Consider the following 20,236-nt stretch of genomic DNA (forward strand, 5'->3'; position numbering starts at 1 on the left):
TTACATTAGTGGAATTTGTCCATTTCTTCGGACTTATCAAAATATTTGGTACAAAGTTTGTAACAATATTTATTTTTCATTATTTTAATATCGGTAGAATTTGTAGAGATACTTCTGTTTTATTATGGTCTTGGTAATATGCCACATTTTTTTATCTTTATCAATCAAGCTAGAAGTTTATAGACTTTTTTGATCTTTAAAAATAAACAGCTTTGGACCTCACAGATTTTATATTTTTCCTTTTCTTTTCTTTCTTTTTTTTATTTTGGCTATTCTTTTATTAGTTATTTTTATTTACTTCAGGTTTAATGCACTTTTGTTTTCATAGACTCTAAAGATAAGATGCAGAAGTAGATAATTAATTTGAATCTTTTCTTTTTTTCAAGTTTAAGTATTTCAATGTATAAATCTCCTTTTAATCATTTTTTAGATTTTCTCTTATAAATTTTAAAAGGTTATGTTCTTCTAATCATTTAGTTCACAATATTTGTAGCTTGTATATAAAGAATTGATCCTTTTGTTATTATGAATCATCTCTATTTATTACTGGTGATATTTTCTGTTCTGAAATCTAAACAGTCTGTAGAGCTACTTTAACTCTTATTTTATTAGATGATGCAGAGCACATTTTTCATCTTTTTCATTTAATATCTGGGTTTTTATAATAAAAGCAAGTTTCTTGTGGAAAGGCTATAGTTGTTTTTTGTTGTTTTATTCAATCTAACAATTTCAGCCATTTAATTGCAGTACATAGGCCATTTATATTTAGTGTTGTCAGTACGTTTGGGTTTACATCATCTTGTTTTCCATTTGTATCATCTGTTCTTTGTTCTTTTTTCTCTTTCTTTGCCTTACTTTGAATTCTCCAATATGATTTTATTTCTTCTCCTCTACTAGCCATTTATATATATATTAATATTGATTATATATATGTACATATACATATATATGGCCAATTTTGTGATTGCTCCAAAATTTACTGTATGAATCTTTAACTTATCACAGAATGCCTTCAAATAATACTATACCACTACATGCATAACATAAGAAACTAACAATATATTTCCATTTTGCCGCTATTGTTCTTTGTGCTACTGTTGCTATACAGTTTATTTTAGAATTATGGTCTGAACTTCATCTTCCACCATTCACTTTTGCACCTAAATCTTGAATTTCTTTCCAATATTATAACCAATCCATCTAAACCCCCAATCAGTACTGTCAGGGGGATTTCTTTCTCAGAGAGCTATTAACAAGAGAGTGAAGTACTACTTCTGACCAAAAACTTCTGCACAACAGGAACAGAGTGTTTTTGAAGACTTGGCTATATATTTTCAATAATCAAGGCATTTTTATTTGATAGTTAGAATGACAGTTACTTTATTTGAAGATTCTTCAAGAATATTACAAACTTCTAAACTGATTTAAAATGTCCATATATGCTCAATTACACTTGCAGTTGTCTCTCATTGTTCCTGAGGGAGTAAAGTTGTCTGGCAATCTGAAAAATCATTTTTAATTTATTCAACTGAGAGGTGCTGATGGTCTCTTCAGTCTGGAGCACCTCTATTCTCAAAAGTAATTTAGGATCTCTCAAAATGATAATCTCATACTGTGCTGCTATATTTTTGCAAGAAATGCTTCTAAGAAATGAATCTTTCATTGCACATACGTGCTCTACTGCTTTCTCAAATCCAGGTTTCTTTGAGATAAAACTTGTACAAGTACTATTCCATACAGTGTGAAAAACATTCCTGGATTCTTTAACATAAGATACATGCTGGAATACATGCTGAAGAATATCAGCAAAAGAATCAGCTATTATATCAAAAATTTCAACTAATGCAGTCTGTCAAGAGTGTCGTTTGAAATTTTTCATTTTCACAATAAAGCCAATCTATGATTATACTAAAACAAAAGTTAGAGAGTTCTGTGGTATAAAATGTTCATCATAGCCAACAATTCTTCCAAGATTGTATTGTTTATATGACTCAGCAATATTGTTTGCAAAATCCTACAGGTAAGTCTAGTATAGACTGGTCTGTAACGTACATATCTTTAGCAGGGATGATTTCTTTTTCTGATCAGAACTAGTCACATTTCCCAAATGAAAGCACAGTGTAGTCTTAAATCTGCCAATCTCACCTCTGGCAGCATTATGTACAGATAGACATTGGACTCAGTTACCCATCAAACAAAGGACATAGGCCCCGTAGCGATGCTCTTTACTCTGAACTTGTCCTCCATGGATGATAACATCAGGATTAACAACATTCTCAAGAGGCTTCAACATTTATTCTCCCTTTGCTCCAAGGGTAAATCCATGAACAACCTGTCTTATAATGTGACTTTTTGTTTTTTTACCGTATTTGTTAATCAAGGAAGACTGAAACTAATCCCCAAGCTGATCTTTTTCTTCCAAGTACAAATCTGCTCTTTTGTTATGACCTGGAGGAACATGAAGCCATGAAAATCCACTATTAAACTGGATGTCTAAATATCCCAACTCGGCATGTATTCCAAGACTTCAGAACCACTAAACTGAGATAAGAATTCTTTTGGAAGAAGTTTCTCAGGGGGAAATGTTTATCAGGTATCACTGCCATGTTGTTCCTCTAGTTTAACAATACACTTAATGGTCTGGCTATTGATCAAGAGTTTATCTTTTGTATTATGATGAAATAAAGGAATTGAAACATCCTAAATTTTTGCCTTGATTTACATGAATATAGTTGCCTGCTTGTGATTTTGATCTTGACATTCAGCGTTGATCTAGGAATAAACTTCACCTTTTCAACAATTCTTTGGCTGTGATTCTAATACCTATGATATTTACAAACCACTGCTTTCTGGCACAAATAACCACTGGTTTCTTAGTCTTCCTGTCATAAGGATAACTGTGTACCAATTTTCCTTTTTCAAAAAATTATTTGTAGCCCAAAACATCTTTATAACCATATTAGTATTCTCTTCAAGGTCAGACTTGAAGTTCATAACTTGAAACATTTGTGAAAATTCCATCTTCATCCACTAAATAATCCATTGACAGGTTATGTTGAGAAGCTACGCTGTGAGCTTCCATACCACCAACTGGGACTGTGTGAACCAATCCTGTTCCTTTCATCATGGTCACATACTTTGCAGGTAAAAAGTTTTATAGTGAATTATAAGATTAGTACAAATTCCATTTTCAAAATCTACGCCCAAAAATGAAAAATTATCTTCAAATGTTGTTTCCCAAGTAGAAGCAATACATGTTACTTCACCTTCAGCAGATATATAGATATCCCCAGAATTGGAACATTTCATAACACCATACTTCTATTCCGGCAAATAACCAACAGCCTGATAAACATGACAGTTTTATACAGAGTAGATAATAACTTTATTTTATTAGTTGTGCTCTTTTGTTTGCTCACATTGACTTGTTTATCCTATGCTTTGTATTTTTTAGATTATAAACTCAGAGCCAAAAAGCATAGGTTGAGCTTAGCTAAAGTAATCCAATACATTACTCTAAGTCAACCTAATATTTCCAAAACTGGTTCAGTTACCTATTAATTCAAACTTATGTTTAAATATCAAATAACCCATTTGATTGTTTATGAGTAGTATTAGGGTAAGCAATATTATTTCTCAGAGGTAGAATAAAGCTTTAAGGAGTCTCATTTTGAGGGTGAATTTTGTCAAATGTAGTCATGGCATAATTGAGAAGCAAAGTTTGTCTTTGGTATCTTCTTTTCTTTTTCTCTCTCTTGTCTTTCACCTTTTCTCCCCACCACTTACATAATGATTCCATTTCTACAAAGTGTCTCTTAGTGGACTGTCATCCCATACAATGATATGATACGGTTTTTATCTATAACACATTTATAGTGCTATGAAATTTAAACTATGTATCCACATAAATTTTTTTTAAAAAATCTCATCACAACTGAGTGAAACAAACATTAACTTTATTTAAAAAATTGGAAAAACTCATTTTGAGAGAAGCAAAATGACATATCCACAGTCACATGCTGAGAAATACTTAAGACTTCGATGCTCCCTAACTCCAAGTTCCAGGGTAGAATAATTTAATATTTGGTGTTAGAAAACTTACCCACAAAATTGCAACATTACCCAGTTTCAATTCTAAGACTAGTCATGAATATTTTAATCTTTCATAGTGTTAACAAGAAATCAAAATAAAATATATTATATAAATATTAATTGTAAATGCTTATTCATTAATCAAATATTATGTTTCTACTATGTAGAGAGCAAGGCACTGTAGTGAGTTATAAAATATATGTAATAAAGACAAAAGTACTGTCAAACCAGCAAGAACTAATCCTTTAACTCTAGTCCAGACAACCAGTGGATAATTCCTCCTCTTTTGAAAAATATCCAATGGAATCCTATACTAAAATCAAACTCAGTAGAAACAAACTGTGAATTAAAATGGTGGTCAGTTGACTGGGAAGTATTGATTTAGTTAGTAAGCTCACAATAAAGCTTCTTACAGAAACCTTACTTACCAGGATAAATATCTATATTGAAAACCAAATTACTATTATGAAGTATGTTCTCTGAATACAAAGTAACAGACAAAAGATTGGACAGCCTTATGAAGTTGTATAAGAATCTGAGAGTTAATAATGTATCATCTTCACTAAATAATTATTTGCCAAATTGTGTTTTAGTTATATCTACAAAGCATATTTTCTGAGATTACACCCATGAGGATAAACAATGAAATTTCACTTCTAAATTTTTAATTTTTCTATGTTTCAAATACCATGGAATAATTTGTATTGTTTTTCCACATTTCCTGTATATCAATGTTTAAATTTATATATTGTTGGTACAAATGCAGCTCTGTATATCTCTTTCATTGGATTTATCACATTACAGAATAACCCTTTGTTTATACGCCAGCTTTCCCCATTATACAGACTATCATATTAATATTTGTATCCATATTGTCTATGAAAGACTCAGGCACACAGTTGGCATTCGATGTTTGTTGAATAAATGATGACTAAATGAGTAAAGGAAGGAAGCAACAAATGTTTCTCAATATTATATAATACAAAATTGAAATAAACTAAATGTGCATTTTGGGTGATATATATTATGTTTAGTTCTCTACCTCTTGTTTCTAAATTCTTGAAATGTTTCCTATATCCTTCTACACACACACACACACAGGCATGTTCACACATATACACAATAAAAGCAAGAGCTGAAAACAGTAGAAACACTGATTTAAAAACTATCTCTAAAATAATTTAAAATTAAAGAAAATATTTTGAGTATAAGATTTACTGATTGTATTCTAATTAGAAATGCAGTCTGCATTATCCGTTGTAGGAATCTGTTGCATATCTCAAAGATAAAAATTGTAAATATTTTGATATATTTCTTCTTTTTCTCCCATTTTAGGCAATTTAAAGGGAGATTGTAAAGAGAGGCTAACAATAGCTTCAACGTATGATTGAACATGTTCGTAAATCAGTTTGAAGTGGATACTGTTAAGCTAATGTTGTTGTATCAGGAAATTTTATTTTACAAAAGATGCAAATAAGTACAGTGATGCCATTTATACAATTATGATGAATTAATACTAGCTTCAACTGTGTCCTTTTAATCAATTATGAATAATGATACCAACGATGGCCTTGCATGTAGCTTATAACGTATTAGTGAAACTGGCAAATGCAGGCTTTTATATTGAATATTTTCACACCAAACTTTCTGTACAGTGGTGCCCTGACAATAAAATAACAGTGTCTGTTGTTAAAATTTCATTATATGTCGATGAGAGCACATAGTTATAAACAGGGAAATGTTTCAAAGTTTTTCAATGGCTGTTTCTGGCATACAGCAGTCTCACTTTTTGATTGCGATGGGTGTGAGCAGTCAGGTGGGACACAGCATCTTAGAGAATAATAGTATCACGGAATTTTACTTTGGAAAACACTAATCTGGGAACCAAAAGATATAACTAGAAAACCTATTACAGGTAGTTATGTTTCTACTAGGATTTAGTCAAAAAAGTCAAAAGTATCTCATGTGCAATGAAATATATATTTTTTTCCATCATAAGCATGATTGTTGAACGCTCCCTTGATTGCTTTGTGGTAATTTGGCAGGCTTGCACTTCAAAGCATGCAGCCTGAATTACAAACAAAGGAAATTTGCACTCCTTTAGCTTACTGTGAAAGCTGGTTTGATAATGTCCTGGTCCGTACTGAACTTTACGAAATTTCTGCTCTGGGTATAACCAGCACAGCAGTCAACACACATAGATGTATTAAAAAAATTAAAAACCTATTAAATAGCTTATCAAAACATTGCTGGCCGTCAAAGTAGAACCATAGTTAATTACATTTCTTGCCCATCAAATAGGTGTAAGTAGCATATCAAAGATTACATTGTTTGAATACAACTGAAATTTAGGTTGCATTGGAGAAAGAACCTAGCTATCTGTCAGAGAACATGTTATTAAGGAAGAAAACACAAAATCAAAGGCTTGCTAAACTTAGATACAGAATCATGTAAGAGTCACCAAAAATCCTTACCTACTCTGATCTTGAATGGTGTTTTATGTTTCCCTGCTCTTGATTTTTACTAAATGGTATTGATTGCTCTCAACACTACACCTGTGTGATGCTGTACTTCGGAAAGGAAAATTACATTTTCTTCATTCCTTCTCAGAAGCAAGGGCATTTGGACTTTAACAAGATGTCCTGATTTCAAGTGTATTTGCCAACGCTAACATTAACCATGTTAAAATTGTAATCTTTTACAAACAGATGCAACAGCACATAATAGATTTATTTTAGAGGTAGATTAAGAAAATATAAGATAATTTCTTTTAAATAAGCAACTTGAACTAACTGGCAGTTATCTTTGAGAGTAACATAAAACTGATATAACTTGGGTTAGGCAAATTGTGTATATATATATATATATATATATATATATCCTTTACAGTCTTTCAACATAATGTGTAAGTAAAGATTTCCAGTCATTCTTACTGAGTTGCTAAGTTGATAAGAGCTGACATGTATTTCATAAAACTTTTCTTTTTGTCAAGATGACAGTCACACTACTAGCTTCCAAAATTCTGAAACAAAATAAAAGCTCTCATATGTACAAATGTTGAGATGTATTTTCGACATGTGAGCAATAATGTGAGTGTGAAAACACCAGCTGGTCCTGTATTTAATGGCACTTCACTCTGTCACTTCAGCCTGAATTTGTTAGGTAATAAGGAAGTTATAATTATTTTTCAGAATAAACTTAAGTTCTGGCTATTAGATTTTAAATCTCGACCCTGAATTTTTGAAATAAAATCTAGTATTCAAACTATTGCTACATTTAAGTACTATTTTCTGCAAATATTCTACAAAGACTTCATACAAAATAAATATGAAGTTTTTATGCTTCTTAATCATGTATGTATTTTTGCATCAAAAACTCTTAAAATTCACAAAGGCATTATTCATAGAGATTTTTTTTTCAGTCATTTTTAAAAAATCTAGTATTTCGGATTTATTTCACCTTTGGGGATAGTGGGTGCACATAAATGTAAAGACAAGGATTATAACTATTATTATAATCCTGTGTACTATCCATTTCATCCTCTGATATCTTGATTTTTCTTTAGGGGATTCCCTGGCCATTCCAGGGTTAGACCAGTAACCCTAGACTGGCCAGTCAGCTTTAACTATCCTTGTTGCTACATGGATGATTAAAAATTAGAAACAAGATCCATTTTATTTAAAGAGACACAATTCCTACACTTTTCTGGGACTGTTGGGAAAGAGACTCTCTCCTCTGGGGTTACAAATGGTGATATAATAATTATGCTTTTTGAATACAAAATAAAATAATAGATGATAATAAGAGACGACCAGGTCTACTTTGGATTGAGTTTTCAGCAGTATCTCCTCTGAGGACGTGATATGGTAGCAAAGGCCTGAATACAAAAATTAAAGAAGAAAGTTCTAAGCAAAGGAAAAAGTAAGTGGAATATCTAAAAATGCATTAGAATGAGAAGTCTTACTATTTGTCATGAATAAAAAAGTGGCCTTGAGGAATGATCTTATATTACTCAATCAGCAAATCATCTCTAAATTTCAATAAATATTAACTTCTGATTTTGTTGATAATCAATGAAAAAAAATGGGGGATATCATGGCTTACTTTGCCTATTTCTTTCTTGGAATATTAGAATACTTCAAGATTATGTTGAATCAAGAAGAATTTGTCATCTTTGGCAAGTTGTGTATTACTAATGCCAGCAAAAACCCAATGAATTTAAAATTTTCCTGACAAATAACACTTAAAATAAATTCTAAGGTGTTCATCATTGTCCTTTCTGCAGGAAAATTAACCAGACTTTATAATTCTCACCACCTTTATGACATATTGCCTTCAGCCCCAAAAGTCCTACTGTGTCTCGCCTTTATTCTTTATGATTGAAGCATGGTCAAAAGATATCACAGATTTGGTTTATTCTTATGAGGAATATAGATATTTGTATGTAGATATACCTCATTTTTTTCAGCTGAAAATGGTGCAATAAAAAGATCCCCAAGTCACAATTTTCTCACTACTTTTTCTCTTAATTAATAATAACAACAAAAAACAAGATAGGGATGGGGTTGTGGAAGGGTAGGAGGATTTTCACTGTTGGTTCGAAGTACCTAAAGAATGATCCTTAGGGAAATCAGTGAATTTCTGTGTAAAAAGGAAAAATATCAAGTTCTTTTCTTTTTTGTTTAACCATACCTCTGGGGTAAAAATGGTGATTCAAGACCTTGACAATCACGAAGTCTTTCAGTAATAAGCAAAGTCTTTGACACAAATGTGCATAGAAAAGTCCATGAATCACAGTGGTATGCAAAAAATGAAAGTCTTTACCAAATGCGCCACTGAGCATCTCAAATTCTACATCTGTGTACAGAGTAGAAGCGAGTAGATTTTTCCTCTAGCTAAACTTTTGTTTGGCAAAAAAATATTTCCAACGTTTCAGTGATTTAAGAAGCTTTTGGAATTTTACAGCTTAGGAATTATACCTTGATGACATTGGCATGCATATAATGAATTAAAGAACTTTCTGCATTGAAAGATGTTACTTATTTCATCCAGCTGAATGCTGAAAGTAAATGAATTAACTGCCAATATTCATGGTCTTTTTCAAAATTGTAGAAAAATATCAAGATAAATTTACCTTACCAAAAAATGTACAACAGTATCACATTCTCCTCAATGTATTTTGGAAATACAACAATATCCAATAATATGATTTTTATTAAGGTATTTTTCAAAAATAAAATTCTAGAGTTATACTTAGAAATGGAAATTAAGCAATTTCTCCCCAAAATGTATTCATGTACTTTTGTAAAATTAGATCACATTGCATTCTATTTCCTTTCAAACTTATATTCTATAGTGTGTGTGTGTGTGTGTGTGTGTGTGTGTGTGTGTGTGTGTGTGTGTGTAGCCTTTAAATTAACTATACAAATAACACTACATAACCAATTCTCACTGAGTGCCAACCAAGTGATTGAAACTAACATAAGCACTGGAGTCACAGAAGAACATTAAACAGACAAAAATGTTTGACCTCATGGAGCTTCCATTTTAATTTGGGATGGAGAAGGGAGTGAAATTCTAGATGACAGGCATTGCGTAAATGGCATAATCATGAAAATGCTAAAATGGCAGAAATTGTAATATCTAAAACTCATAGTGCACTTTGTAAAGCAGGAAATCATAGCTCAAATTGTAAAAATGATCCCACATTTTGATTTTGTTTGTGAATTTCATATTAACCTCATCACTTAAAAGGAAAAAAAAAAAAGAAATTGTTCAAAGAAAAGTGTTCTTGAGCATTATCTTTCTGTTTGAGGACGTTTTATCAAAACTGAAAACACTAATATATTTTATTTAGAGATAATCTCCTACTCTGTGGAAAATGAATATATTCCCAGCAATTCAAAGAGGAAAACTCAGCTTTGACTTTTATAATCCTTCTCTATACCTATCACTATTCATAAAAGGGGTGAAAAGAGCAGTTGTATTGTGCTGGTGAGAGAATTATTACATTTTGTTGCATATTCTAATAGACTTGTTACAGGAGTATTTGATCCAAAGGCTCAAACCTTACTCTGAAATGAAATTCAGGGTCCCTGCTGACTTCTCAAGATGTGTTTTTCAAAAGCCCAGTTTATAGTATACAAAAGTTTAATGTCACTTGCAGATATAGTTTTCTCTAGGGGAGAGCTGAAACTATGACCTCTAAAGAACAAATACCCTCAATTTAACTGGTCATTAGATGTCACTCCTCATCCAAATGGATAGAGCTGAAAAAAAGGTTTCTGTTTTCCTTGACAGCAAAACCAAAATGCATCCAACAAAGAATAAAAAAGCATTTAAATGGAAACTACAGATGTGTGAACCATTTGGAAAAATAACTTGCACTGAGTTAAGTGAAATTTATTAAAGTCTTTTGAAGTAGCCTGTAACCATTTAAAAAGTTTATATCATATTGGAAATACCTTATATTTATCATTTACCACATAGTTGCATATTGCCCTTAATGGTTGCCTTTTGTTTTTCATGAGTAAATTTAGTCCCTGTGAAGGTGACAGAAAGTCATTCTTGGAGATGAAGATCTACTTGAAACACAGGCAATAACATAAAAAACTTACTAATTCTGTCCTGCTTTTAAAAAAAAAAAAATTTCCAGTATAGAGAGAATCACCAAAAGAATTCAGAAAAATAGGGCACTTATATAGGGCACTTATTCACCTGCAATGAGCAGGAATATGTTAGTCTATTAACAAAAAGCACAGATACTTTGTTAGGCATGTCAACATTTTGCATCCTCCCTCACAACCATATTCTCTTCCTTTTTTAAAGTCCCAGGGGGAGTCCCAATTTAGCCATTGGACAAAACTGAACAGTTACCATCCATAAGTCAGTTGAACTATTTTCATATAACCTAAAACCTGATTAATCCAAGACTCAAGATAGAGAAAATGTACGAGGTCACCATGCTTTCCCTATTTTTAATTTGTGGTAATCATATTATGTTATGAAAATTAATAGAAGAGATGCTGGTCAGCACTGTAACATAGAAATGACTGTGTTGTTAAGAACAATCAATGACATCAAGAAGGAAAAGAAAATCAGGTTCATTTTTTGTCTGTTTTAAATGTGGCTTAACACACCAGTCAATAAGTAACTAAAACTGTTATAATTTGTTTTGTTCTTGATGCTTCTTTCTGGGGTTCCTGGGGCTATGGGTTACGCTTCACTCTGACTTTTCTCTAAATTGACCAGACCAGATATATTTCAGTCCATATAGGATTAGTTTATAACTTGAAAAAGTAAAATGTCACGTTATTAATTCAAAAAATACTAGGCTGTCCTCAAATGAAAGACTTATTTAATCTAAATATTGTATTACATTCCCACCAATGAGCAGATGGCAGTGGAATGTTTCTAGCTGAAATACATTATATCTATTTTTTAAAAGATTGCTTTGTATGCAGATTGAAAGGTCACAAGAAACAGAAAAATAATATTCTGATAGACAAAAGAAACATTTGCAAACAGGTCTTAAATGATATGCTTATATGTGCTTACATCTTTGACCCAAGAAAATGGTTCTATATTTCTAACTTATATTACTTAGCAGTAGGAAACAACAACAAAATAAAATGAGTTCAGTAGGAAAAGAGTGATAAGTACCAAAGCTTAAAACAAGGGTGGCTCAGTTATTATAGGTTTGGATATGTTTTTGAACATACTTTTTACAACCTAGTATTTATGGCATTAAATTTGGGGCTCCACATATTTTAAAATACCTATGTTAACATTAATGTCACAATAATAATCTTGAGAAAAAAATTACCAGTAAAACCTCCTGGCAGGGAAAATATAATCTGTTATACATCTGCTGTTCCTAATGAGTATTAAATATAGAACAGAGTGGAAGGGATTTTTCTCTACTGGCGTTTTCAGCCACTTATTTATCTAGTGTTTCTCATGGCAGCACTGGTGTTACTTCTCTTTTTTATGGGGTAAGGAAGAATTTTTAACTTCTCTTGGGGAAGTGGAAAGAGGTTTTGGAGATTTACAGTGACTATTTCTTAAAGGCCATCAAGGGTTAGTGCACTTTGCTGCATTGTGCGTGATTTGTTAAGTTTTTTTTCTCCTACTACTTTGCTGCTTCATTTTTCTGGCAAAAAGCATAACAACTCCTCGCTGCCTTACTTCTTGGTACTCAATTTTCATTTCTTTGAGATTTTGTCAATTTGTTTTATTTTTATTTTAACTCTGAAGCAAAGCCAGAGGACCAATGATTAATTAGGCACATGAAAGGAGAATGCAAGAAATCTACCAGTAGAGTTTTTTTATAGTCTAACAATAGAAGCAATGATAATAATAAATATAATAATAGTAGCTAACACTTAATTAAAATTATTATGTAGTAGGCACTTCATGAGTACTCTTTTTTAATTTTCCCAATGAAATTATGAGGACAATATCCCTCAGACAATTGAGGCACTGAAAGACTAAATAGTTTATCCACAGTCACTGTTAAATACTTCTTATAAACAAAAATGTCTTTAGACTTAATAAAATATTAAGGCAGAATTTATAAATTTATAGATGAACTCTATCAGATATATATGACACATAATGTACTGTTTTAGGCACGATGAGCTTATAGCAATTTGTTATGTTACATGAAATTTCCAATCTGGTTGAGAAAATACATATACAGAGAATTAATGTAATAGAGGCTAGTGAGCAAAAATGAAGGGATAGATACAGCAAGTACACATGAAGAGGCAGAAATTATATATAAACATTAGGAATATTTACTTTAAAAATTGAAGAGAACATTCTAGGTACCATTAAACTTACAAGCTGATTTCTACATGGGGGATGTTGCACTTGAGAGAGGCCTTGCTACATAAGATCTTAATAGGAAGAGATGGCATTCATGCTAAAGTAAGTACTAAAGAATCTGAGTGTCCCCCCACCAAAAAAAAAAAAAAAAAAAAAAAAAAAAGGCACAGAATTTATTGTGCACACAAGTTCCTTCTGGTACAAGGAGGGGAATAATGAAAGATAGGAATGAAAAGGTAGATTCTAGACTGTGCGGAAAGAAATAGATCAAAGAGTTCATATATAATTTATTAATACATGAACAGTAAAAGGAGAGATAGTAGAAAGCTTTCATTTGTAGAGAATGCCAGATCTTTACTTTAGGAACTTTGATTTGGACTCTGTGTAATGTGGGTAAATAGAGAATATCTAAAAATAAAGGATAAATAAGAGTTATGATATACCTAACTGTGGTGGTGTAAGGGAGGAGTAAGATAATTGATGAAAATAGGATCTATCTTCAAAAATAGTAATTTTTTGCAGTTAAACACATAGAGATAGAGATGAGAGAGGAGGCAGAGGGGAGAATGAGAGTTGTGTCTGTGTGGAAAAGCCCAAATGACTTATAAAAGGGTATGTTAAATGGGAAATATGCAATGCTTAAGGGGGAGAATTAGTAAATAAAATGCTTCTGATGTAAAGTTGTCTACCTCATGGTGCCAAAAGGTAGCTGGGTACCATGCTTGTTCTCACAGACTGAAATCAGGATATTGACCAAGTTTCATTCCTTTTTGGAAGCTCTAGGGGAAAATCCACTTCTGAGCTCATTCAAGTTGTTGGCTGGTCTTTGCAGTTGTAGGACTGAGGCCCTTGATTCTTTGCTGGATGTTGATCAGAGTTGCTCTCAGCTCCCAATAGCTATTTCAGGACCTTGCCATGAGGCCTCATCCATCTTCAAAGTCAGCAATAGAGACTCACCGTCACATTAAATCCTTCCCAGGCTTCAAATATATCTGACTTCAGGAAGAGCTCAGTCTTTTTTGAGTGCTTACCTGATTAGGTCAAGTCCACCCAGAATAATCGTTCTTCTTTAAGCCAACTGTGTCATATAACATAAATCAATTACAGGAGTGAAATTCTTCATATTCAGTCCCTGAGGGTAACCTGGGGGTATACCAGGAGCTGGGGAATCTTTGAGACTGTAATAGACTGTATGTTTGTATCCCCCAAAATTCATTCATTAAGATCCTAACCCCCAATAAGATGGTATTAGGAGCTGGGGCCTTTGGGAGGTAATTATGTCATGAGGGTGGAACCCTTGTGATGGGATTAATACCTTTGTAATGGAAAATTTTAATCAAACAAATACCAGGTCATAATAATGACACTGAATATTATTTAATAACTATATATATCTAAAGTCTGGCTTTGTCCTGGACAAATAACAATAAAGTTATTTACATCCTTTGTAAAAATCAAGGTATGAGAGGAAACCAGGAACATCCTAAAATCCCTATAAGCAAATGCAAAAGATGAGCTTTGAGGTGGATAAACATAAAAAGAAAATAGATCGATGATAAGGGATCAGAGTAACTGGTTAGTTTAATGTGGATTCCTCATCTCTCTTAGCCCAAATGAGCGAGTGATTATCTGCTAGCTCTTCTCCATCAATGGTTCAAAAGAGGAGCACACTGAGATGATGTTCCTCCAAGTCACACATGAAGGGCAGTTGCAGAGCATATCTCTGACCTAGTCAGAAGCCCATGACTTAGTCTCAGTATCCCCATAACAGCCAGGTGATGACAATCCATCCTGGAAGAACTCTTGCCATTGGAAACTCTGTTTCTGGTGTTTAGGAGAACCACTCCTCCCACCTACCTACCCTGACACCCTAAAACTTGAAGAACAGATAGTTTACTTTGGTAGGTATAATACAAACAATATTCACAAATATTGATTTTATTGATTCTTTGTTGATTTCTGTTTTGACCTATATGAGTTGATTCATTGTTTTTTTAGTAAAATTAGTTTGACTGTGGTATATGAAGTAGAACTTTGAAGGCTTATGAGCTCTTTTTATAAATTAGTTAGATTTCAACATTTTACTCTAATGAGAATTTTGAGCCTGCACATAAGTACATACTCAACTCACCTCCTTCTAGCTATATACATTTGTTCAGTACATTTTCATAACAAATTAAACTTTACAAGCAGTTAAATGATACAAACACGTATTCCCCATTACACTTTGTAAATGTAGCTGATGCAGAGCTACATGACTGATTTTTGTACATTAAATTGATATCTAGCTATAGTGCTATATATTTGTATTGATACTATTAATTTGTTTGAAGATTCTTTTAATTTTCTATATATAATCTCTAAATTACTTTTTTCTTACATTTAAATTCTTATTTTACATCTAACTTTAATTTTGTTTATTATTATTATTATATGTAGCATGGTGACTTGTTAAATGTGCAGTAAAAATGGTGATAGTGGAACCTTGTATTATTTCCTAATATTAGAGGAATGAATGTAAAGTTATTTACCAAAAATTATGTTTTCACAGGATTTTAGTAGATACTCTTTATTAAGATAAGGACATTTTCTTCCTCTTGTAGCTTGCTAAGAAACCATATTGTGAACAGTGGATGCATTTTATACGAGAAATTCTGCATCTACAAAGAAGAGAGCATATTGTTCTTTTTTAAAAATGTTTCTGTGATGCATTACACTAACCTGAGATGTACCCATTTGGGGCATGATGTCTTTTTTTTTTACTTATTTTAACCTCAATAGGCTGGGTTTGGCTTTTTTTTTTTTTTTCCCTACATTGACCTTGGTATTAGCTTCAGTACAGTTCTACTACCATCATGGATGAATAGCATTCACTATTTTTCCATTCTCTGCAAGAAAGTTTGTAGAAGATTGGAATAAGCTTTTCCTTGAAACTTTGTTAGAACTAATTTATAAAACCATCTGGACCTGTCACTTTCTTTGGTGGAAGATTTTTGCCTACCTGCGTAATTTTTTTCATGGTCATAGCAGGGTACAATTTCTCTGTTTCTTTAAACTATTAAGATACATTCTAAAAGAAGTTTAACATTCATACTAATCTTTAAACTCTATTGCCAAATATTTTCATGTAATATTCTGTAATTATATTTTGTTATCATTTGTACATGAAAATAACCTGCTTTTTATTTCTAATAGCTATTTTTGCCTTCTCTTTTTTCTTGATCAGCATTACTAAAGGTTTGCCTATATTAAAGCTCTCTTCAAAAGACAAACATTTGCTTTTGTTAATTCTTTTTAATGTGTCTTTTTTTCTCTGCTACATTAACTTTTGTACTTATTTTATTATCTTTAAACTTTTTATTTAATTCACTTTTATTAAAACATTTTTAATGTAGATTTCTAGCTCATTAATTTTCTTCCTGTCATCTTTTTCTGGTATATATATTTAAAGCTATGTTTTCCCCCCGATGTACTGCAATATGTTATCTCTGGAACTCTTTCCTGATCATCCCTTTATATAGTTCTCACTCTATCTTCAGGGCTATCATTGTACATAATGAGTGCTCCTAGTGAATTTACATTAACTTGTATTTTCCTGATATGTCTCTCCCTCTACTGAACTACAAATTTCTTAAGAAGATTCATACATAGTTCAAGTACATACTCCCTATGCCTATCTAGTCCTGGGAATATGAAAATTTTCATTAAATATAATATTTATGAAATGAATAAAATAATTAACAAATTAACAAGTTTTAAGAGAGTTTTAGAAATCAAGAAATAGAAGCTGTTTGGACATTAAAGAGGAAATATTGAGCTAGTATTAATAATAAAATTAAAAGATAATTAATAAAATATAGAAAAATGACCTTAGAATTAGGCTTTTGAGATAATAGCTTGATACATGATAAAGAGGGTAGCCAAAGCAATGGTAAAAAAAGAGCTTGTTAAGTACAATACTGTTGGAAAACCTGAATAAAAAACATAAAAAGACTCCTACCTTACACCAAAACAAACATGGCCTTCCAGTAGATTAGAGGCCTAAATGCAAAAGCTGAAACTACAAAGCTAATAGAAGAAAGTATGAGAGAGTACTTTCATGAAAGAAAATATGGGAGAATATCTTTAATGTAGAGACATACTTTATAACCAAAATTCCTAAAACGTAAGTCATGAGGTTAAACTTTGATGGATTAAATTATATCAAATTTAAGGATTTTTCTTTTGGCAGGTAGTGAATGCTATCCTACATGCCCATCAAAAATGTCTTACTCTTTCTTGTAGCTAGATTGAGGAACTGTGACCTGTTTTGGCCAATGGGCTGTAAGCAAAAATGGCATGAGTTGCTTCTGGTTAAAGATACATAGGTAAGACTATGAGGTTAAATTATGCTGTCTATTTTCCCTTCCTCTGCAACAGTAAAAAACATGTTTGAGATGGTAGAGCCAACAGATGGAAACCTTTTAGATCCCTAAGTCCCCATTCTGAAGGGTTTTCTCTGGAGGCTAGCCAGAACTGCAGTAATGTTGGGTCATTTGTTACTGCAGCATAGCCTATTCTATCCTGCCTATTATACTCTTCAACAACAGATGCCCACCATAACCAAAGGCTAGAAGATGATCTTATGTATAAAACCAAAAAAATTAATAAGTAGAAAAAATGAACTCCTGCAAGTTAACAAGAAAAATACAGAAAAATTAATAAAAACCAGTGAGCAAAGTACAGGAATCTGTAACTCAAAACAGAGAATCACCAAATGACTATAAAGCAGTTGGTGCTGTAGTTCACTAGGAAGCATGTCAATGCAAATCTAAAATCTAAGATGACCAAAAATAGAAAAATAGATAATACCAAGTGTTGGTGAGGATGAGGAAGTACTGAAAGTCTAATACACTTTTACTGACAGCATAAATTGTAACAGCCATTGTAAAAAGTGCTCTTGCAGAAATCAGTAAAAATGACTACATGTATAAGTTTGGACTCAGAAATTTCACTCCTGGGGATATATTCTTACTCATTTCCATAACTGCTTCTCTTCTGTAGTAGAAAATATCAATTCTGAGTAGAACAGATAATTAAAATGTAGTGGACTAAATTATAGAATATTATGTAACAGTTTGAAGCAAAACCTAGATACATGTATTAGCAACACAGATGGATTGTAAAAACGATATTGTTCAATAAAAGGAGAAAAAAAGATTTAGATATACATAGATCAATAACATTTATTGACATTTTAAAATTGTCTACAAAAGTATATTTTACACCAAGATGCATAATTATTTAAAGACATAGCAAACCCAGTAGAGTAGCACCTACATGGAAGGAGGTAATGGAAGGATGGCATGGGAATGAAGAAGAAAGTTTAAAAAGAGGGCAATTCTTGACATTGATGACTATGATGATGGAATATGAACTGGGGTGTATGATTAACTCAACGGGTTGCATGTGAGCCTAAAGAAGAAGAAAATAAATAAAAGGACAAAACATTGGGACAATGAGAATACTGAGTTAAGAAATTCCCAACTGTGGCCTTCATTAAAACTTCTGGTCTTTAGGCTTACAGAAATAATATGATAAAGAGCTCATTAAAACAAAACCAGAAAAAGAAAACCTAATAAACAAAAACACCTTATTTGACTGAAATTTTTATTCTAGTATCTGAAGAAAAAAAAAAAAAGTCACTTACTATACTCTGTAAATTTATGTTTAATATCTTTATTAAAATACCCTCCCGTTATTAAAAGCCATGAAGAAATATTTTTGTACCTTGAAATTTTCCTCTTTTTCCTTGTGCAATCACAAAACAACCACAGAGAAAAAAAAAATATATATATTTTATTGCTATAGAAAGAAGACTGGTATTAAATATCATTTTCTGGGCCAACCCCGTGGTGCACTCGGGAGAGTGCGGTGCTGGGAGCGCAGCAGTGCTCTCGCCGCGGGTTCGGATCCTATACAAGGATGGCCGGTGCGCTCACTGGCTGAGTGCGGTGCGGCCGGTCACAAAAATGACAAAAAAAAGAAAAGAAAAGAAAAAGAAAATCATTTTCTTTGGCAGAGTTCATTTGTAGTAGATTTCCCTTCCTAAATATGTTTATTAAAACAGAAATAAAATAATAAGCAAATCCTAGTGAGTCACCTACGCAAAACAAACTAGCTTGCCTGGTGACATAAGGAAATACAGTATGAAACAGTATGTGGGTATAATTTTGTTCAGATATTCATGGAAATAATCATCGCAGGAAGCACAGCTGGGGTTGGAGTCCAAGTTCAAAAATGCTCTGGTTTTCTAATCATATCTAATCAGTCAAGTTCTTAAATAGATTGAATACTAAGTAAAAATAATGGGACACAGTCATATTTGTAATCTCTTGTGAATATGTTTGCTTGTCCGTTGCAGTAAGTTTATGACAATTTTTTGGACAGTAGTCTGTGACATTTGTGACAACACCCACTGACAGAAGTTTTTATTTTAGACAGTTTGCTGGCCCCAGCCTGCACCCAGACAAGCAAGGGAGTATGCCCGGGATCCTGAGACAGGGACTGTGAGCCACCGTCTGCACCCGCAAGAACATCTTAGAATGCATTTAATAGCTGTGTGTGTTTCTTTGAAGTGTGTGACTTGTCTGCTCATGTCCTTCACCAAATTTCTAAGTTTTTCTAATTAATTTTTTAAAAGCTCTTTATGAACTAAGAATGTCAAAATGAGTAAATAAAAAGTTTGCTAATTTTCGAAAGTGTGTTTTGAGCATGAAACTACATACCATTGTTTCAGCTTTGCGTCAAGAAAAGGTCATTTTATGGGAATTTTTGTTGATCATGTAGTAACATTCATAGGAAAAAACTATGGTTATTTTAGGATCGAGATGACAGCTATATGAAATGATAATGTAGTTATATTGAGAAATATAATTAAACTGACTTTGTGTGTTGAATGATAATTGCAATGAGATTGCTTGGTGAAAATCTGATGATAAGACACGAGGGAATTTGAAATCCTATTGACTTCAGTCTTATTTAGAAATACAAAATGCTATTCAGATTGGTGGAAAGCATTTGGTTCTAAAGTAGGTATTAAGTGAACAACCAGTTAAAAATTGTTCTTTGCCCTTAAGTCAGCAAACTGTTCTATGATAACTCCCTTTCACCAGACTACGTAAGTGATTTGTCTTGTATAATTCTGAGCAGACAACACTTCAACATTTTGCTTCATATACCTCTCCATTGTGAGGCACAATGCTGGAAACCAGAGCCCTACTGGGAAGCATGGCACAAAGAGAGCTTGAGCAGGATGCCAGAAGACACTCCGGGG

At 32.4% G+C, this 20,236-nt stretch overlaps 1 pseudogene; it reads right to left on the bottom strand.

Annotated features, from left to right (window-relative positions):
- Positions 1 to 1,447: 1,447 nt before the first annotated feature.
- LOC134363672 (isoleucine--tRNA ligase, mitochondrial-like) overlaps positions 1,448 to 20,236 on the bottom strand; it is a 43,204-nt pseudogene continuing 24,415 nt past the window's right edge.

The sequence above is a fragment of the Cynocephalus volans genome, chromosome 15 (assembly GCF_027409185.1).
Source record: "Cynocephalus volans isolate mCynVol1 chromosome 15, mCynVol1.pri, whole genome shotgun sequence".
NCBI lineage: Eukaryota > Metazoa > Chordata > Mammalia > Dermoptera > Cynocephalidae > Cynocephalus > Cynocephalus volans.